The sequence below is a fragment of the Rhea americana genome, unplaced genomic scaffold (assembly GCF_003343005.1).
Source record: "Rhea americana isolate MKP2758 unplaced genomic scaffold, rheAme1 scaffold_26, whole genome shotgun sequence".
Taxonomy (NCBI): Eukaryota; Metazoa; Chordata; class Aves; order Rheiformes; family Rheidae; genus Rhea; species Rhea americana.
This window is the reverse complement of record NW_028186379.1, coordinates 4,596,928-4,602,927: the sequence shown is the minus strand read 5'-3', so window position 1 is coordinate 4,602,927 and position 6,000 is coordinate 4,596,928.

Genomic DNA, 6,000 nt, shown 5'->3' with positions numbered 1-6,000 from the left:
TGGACCTTTCCTACATCATTGATGAAAACTAATCATCAACTAAATATAAGAATATTCTGATCACATGAACACATGCCTGTGTAAAAGCAAGTACTTGACTGGGACAAAAAACCCAAAACAACAAAAGGAACAAAAAAAAGCCTCCCCCCAAGCCCCCAAAATATGCTATTGCAAATACCTTTCCACTTGTACATTCCTATATATACACTCAAACTGTCTGTGTAATGCTTATGTCAGAGTGTTCAGTTTATACCTCTTTTTTTCCCCCTTCCCCAGAACCTTCCTACTCCGCAGCCTGGACTTTCAAACCCTGCCCCCTCCCTAAAAAACAAAACAACAACAAAAAAAAAATCAAGCAAACAAAAAAACCCTCTGAGCTCTAGCTAAAAAGTACAGATTTTCCTGCTGTACATACACATAAAGGAAAAAAAAAATCAAACTTATGAGGTGCTCAAAATCTGTTTTCTGTATGTTTTAAAACATTGTCAATCTTCATTTTTAATGGAAAAAAATGCTAAACAGCTCAATTTTGTTCTATAGTGGAAAAAAAAATCAAACCATTAAAAAGGAGAAATTTACCAAAAATATATCTTTGCTCATTCATTTTGACAGCTGTCATTTGTAACAGGTTTTAATAGAAGTCTGAAAATAGAAGTTTACTAATTTCAGTACCAGGTTAGCCTGTACAGAAAAAGTCCCAAACCCATGACTGACCCCTAGCAACATCTGAGGTCTACTTAATCTCTGCACAAAAAGACTATTCCAAGCCTAATGTGTCAAACGTCCGATCTTTATATGCAAAGCGACCACATTCAAGTATCTTCTGGGCAGTGATCACCCCTTTGAGCTTGTTTGGATCAAAATATTGCCCGTGTATCTTGCCAATCCACTAACATACTTGCCAAATACCTTTCTGCTTAATCTTGCCTAAATGATGAATTTAGGAGGAGTAAGTCATTTTCAAATCTTTAGCCAAAAATATGGTAACAGTAAAACAAGGCATGAACTTGGCCTCTAGAACAAGATTGTAAGGCTCTGAGTCAGGAACAGGATTTTTGTTACCTAGGCTTTCTGGATAAAATAAGACCACCACCACATAAAATAAGACACTCTCCTTGGGATTAAAGAAAACATGATACAGATGCCCACTGATATTCCTTTAAAGTCACATTATTCCCAGCTAAATTTGTCTTATCAACAGTGGATCAATTTACATAATCCAAAATAGCACCAAACATTGACCTAGAACAGTATTACCGTGAAAAATCATACACAAATTCCTCAAGCCCCAGACAGCTAAAGAAATTCTGAGGACATACATTTAAAATATTGTGACTGGAGTAAGATAATAGTTTAATTTTTTWAAAAAAAAAAAGTCACATGTGAAGTACAACATCAAGAACAATGTTATTCTTTGTGCCAAGTAAGAATTCTATGATCTCAGATGAGAGAAAGTGGGKTTTTTTGTTTGTGTGCATGAACTAAAAGTGCTCCTGGTACCAACAGTCATTGCACTTCTTACCACAGACCTCCAAGGAAATACTCTTTGGCAGCATCCCACATGATGTACGAACATGGACGCTAACCAAAACTACTCAAAGTAACTAAATCCAAACTTGTGACAATCACGCTTTAACAGAAGTTTGACACGTGCTAGAATTGTCAGGAAAATGCAGTATGTAGAGTTATCTAGATATTTTCAGTTAGCAACAAGTGAGACACACCATACTGCCAGCAGAGAACAAAAATATACAGAAGGACAGCTTGACTTACAAGACACAAAACGGCAAACCTTTCACAGATCCAACACTGCTAGTCATCAACAGTCACGTGAATATACCAGCTTAGCTCTTTGGTAATGGTGTTGATGAGGAATAAAACTGAATACGGAAGACTGAAATATAGCCAATTCCACTTAGAGTTCTTGCAGCAAAACATAAGAAACTAGCAACAGTTTAAGATGGCAAGACTAACGGAAAACACACAGACCGTTTTCTAAGCAGAAAAGCCTCAGAAAACACAGAAAGAGTAGAAGTTGTATGAAAGGCAAGTGAAGTCTGGCACTACTCATGCTTGCACATACAATAGATCACCCAGTTCCAGTTGAGCAAGCTTTTCAAATCAGAATGTCAGCTAGCTTCTTTCTATACAACTACGAAGGAACAAGAGACAGCAGCTAGTAGAAAAAAAGGGGGGGCAAGAAAAAGGGGGAGGGCAAGGAAGGAAAGAAAAAGAGAGAGAGAAAGAAACTTTTAACCTACACCTGGGGGAATCTAAACTAAGAATCTTAATTGACTCAATTAAGTCTGCAGAGAACACAGATACTGTAAATACTAAAACTGGCCYGAAAAAAAGAAAGAAAAAACCCTCCAAGGCAAAACATTCTTTTATTCTATGATCTCTGTTGTGCCATGCAATTCAAAAGACAGAGTTTTGCCTAGGGCTATATCAGGGGTTATGCTTTGTGGTTTACAATCTTGATATGTCATTTCTGAGGTTTCTCAGAATATCTCATGAGAGAGTATGATTACAGCATATGATGGAAACACTTGTTCTATTATAGAAGTTCAAATCTGAGGAGGAACACACTATAATAAATTTAACTTTAGCATTTAATTGCCTTTTTTTTTCTTTCTACAGTAAATAGGAAAATAGAGCTTTTGCTTCTTTTTAAGCTATTAAACAAATCGCAGTATGTAAAGGAACATAGCATCTTCCTCCTTAGGATGGTATTGGCATAACTGAAGAATCTGGGGCCAGGGTGCAGGACTGGGGGAGGCTCCCCTTTTTTGGTAATACCATAGCTCWGTAAATATATGTATATATACACATACATACATACACACACGCTAGCTACATAAATTGCCCTACCAGAATGTCAGAATGTTGATATTTGGCCTTCCCACCAAATATGAAAGAGAGAAACACATTACATGAAATCATGTCACAGTTAAAGTATATTAAAAAGCAGTAATGGAACTGACAATCTCATGATAAAGTGCGTCTTCACCGCCACACATTAGCTGGGAAATTATAACTGTTTTGCATCCAAAAATATATATACTAACCCCATGACAGAGTATAACAATACTCTAATAGATATTGTGTCATTCCACTCCACAACAGAATGAAAAACCTGAGAATTTAAAGAAAGGCATATAAAACCTATGTATAGTTTATAAACTGTACAAAATAAAGTGAAAGTTCAGCCTTAAAAAGCATTATTTAAACCAGATGTTGGCTTTATAACATTAATGATAAATTGTTTTAATATTTATACTTAGAATAGGCACTATAATAAATCAGACAAGGCCAAAATATAATGAGCATTTTAAAGTAAAGAAAGTACATGCCTCCACTTTGTAAAACCAGTTTGTTTGGAAAGCAAAGAGAATAAATCTGACAAGAGTTTAATGATGTTTTCCTTCACCTGTCTTTTTGTGAAGTATGAAGCCAAGAAAGCAAGCCTTAAAAACAAATTATTACGAACAAAAGCTACATGACAGCTTTCCAACGTTCCCTCTCTGCAGCAAGCCTCCACCATTCTGTGCACAGAAATACATTTAGCAGGACATGGTGCACCAAAAATCCTGCAGCTTTCCCYTGCTCCGAGATAAACACAGCTGCCCTGCCCGGTGCCACCACACGGAGGCTCTCTAAATCCTCATCTGGAGGGACAGCCACCATAAGGGATGAGAAAAGGAGCACTTCTGCCATGTGTGTATTGTACCGCACCTGGAATAACTGGGGAAAAAAAAACTACATCTAATTCTCAACAAAAAAACCTCTAGGAAATATTTTTTAAAGGAAACAGGTAGACAGAAGATATGCAAAAGAAGGAGAGGAAAACAAAATAATAATGGCAAAAAAATTTTAAAGTCATATCATCTTGTGATACAGTAAACTATTAAAGAATCACATACGAAATTCTCAGCTATTAATACTGTTCWTTAGCAGCAGCACTAGAATTATTAAAATGGTCCTATCATATAGGAATGCTTACTTGGTTCAAGGCAAAAAGTGAGAATCTTCCTGCCAGCTCATGACTTCTATCCTCTAGATATCAAGTAAGATACAGCCTTCAAGGCCATGAAAAAAAGTTTAGTAAATTCAGCTTGAAAAGTAATAATRCAGCAAATTAAAATCAAATACTTTTAAATCGAAAACTATGAAACYTCACTTCTGAAAAATCAGTGGATGCAGTGCTAGAAGAGTCATGCCTAGGGGCATGGAATTGAAAGAGCAGGGGCCTACAGAGCCCTTACAGAGTTGCCATTACACCAAACTCTAAGTAAACCAAACAGGGAAGATCTTGTCAGCAAGAACACCAGTTTGGTGGCCCAACTTTTTAGTTCAGTGCCACACTAAGTCATGCTATCAGACAACTTAAGTTAGAAAAAGATATTACAACGCAAGCTCCTTCCCTGAAGAGCCATCTGTTTAATCACCTTTTGCTAGCAAAAGRCTTTCCTTCGGGCTCCCTCTGCTTCATCTCCATCTCCTCCACTTCCAAAAAAGTTCAGGATTCTGATTTGGGGGGTGAGGAGWGGAGGGATTTGAATAGATGTTTGGTAAGGTCTTTGGGTGCTCCAAGTGAAGTGTCAAACAGCTATCCAGCTCCAAAGCAATGCCAGAACATAGTCATGACCACAGAGGCAGAATTCATCTCATACTGCTTCTGCCTCTTGGTGGAAATGATACTATAGCAAATACCAAGGGCTCTAGGGAGAGAAAGAATATTTATCAACAGTGGGCTAAATAACATGAGCTGCAGAGAAGATGAAATGAGTTTGTGTTATATTGTATGAAGGAGGAGCAAAGTACTGTTTTTCTGTAYATATGAACGCATGTGACAGCAAGCTTCTCCCTCTCCCCTTCCACCCAGGATATCTAGGGCAATTTAACACAGTCAGCCTGAAACACCTCTTTGATATTAGTATACAAGTTGAAGCAAGATGGTACTCTTCCATTCCCCAGGTGCAAGTGAACCTCCATTTTTTCACATGTAGGAACAAAGGGCKCCACAATTGCACCAAAGTTATTTTCAGCACAGCTGAACTTGTGATTTTCCATGCTACCCACTGTGTGCAGAGAGGATCAGAAGACAACGGAATTTCTCAATTACAACATGGTCAGGTAGACAGAAGACAAATATCAGACRAGAATAAAAGCAGCACCACAAAGACAGAGCCCTGATGTACCACCTGCAGTTCAGTTCACTCCAGTTCACTTGTTCGATTTTGAACTCTTCCTCATTGTTTCTACTCTACATGAATGGCAATGCCAATGCACCAGTCCACTCTGCACGTTACAAGACATTTGACTGTACTACAGTAGTGATCACAGACCAAGGGCTTTTGGTGCTATTCATATTTAAAAAAATGAAAATAATCGAAGTCTATATTTCACTTGCTATCTGCAGTATTTAATTGATTAGCATTCCCAATTATGGGGTAGTATTTTACTGACAAGTCTGTGCTGCTGGGTAACGTTTRCTGCTCAGCAGCTGAGCAGTTCAGTTCAATACACGAACAGACTGTGATTCAGGAAGTCAAGTTGCCATAGACAACATGTTACCCTGATAACCTCCTGTTTCCAGGTGTAACAGGGCCTGGTGACTGTGCTGGGCTTCTGGCTGCTTTTTGGACTGCCATGGACACTGGCAAAACTGAGGCCCACCCTCAAACCTGTTTCAAAAATCTAAATGTAGACACTAGGCAAGGGAATACTGCCAGCAAACCTGTTTCAAAAATCTAAACGTAGACACTAGGCAAGGGAATACTGCCAGTAGCAAGTCAGGGAAAAAGAAAAAAAAACACAAAAAACAAAAAACAAAAAAACAAACTCTGGATCTGAATGTAAAAGCTGTTCAAATAGGTAATGCATAGGAAACTACAGGTGTTGATATATTACACTAACTTTGTCTCCTAGAGCACACAGGCAGTACATTTTGTGCCAGGCCATCAGCAGCCATTAGAGTTTGAAGAACACCATGTGCTC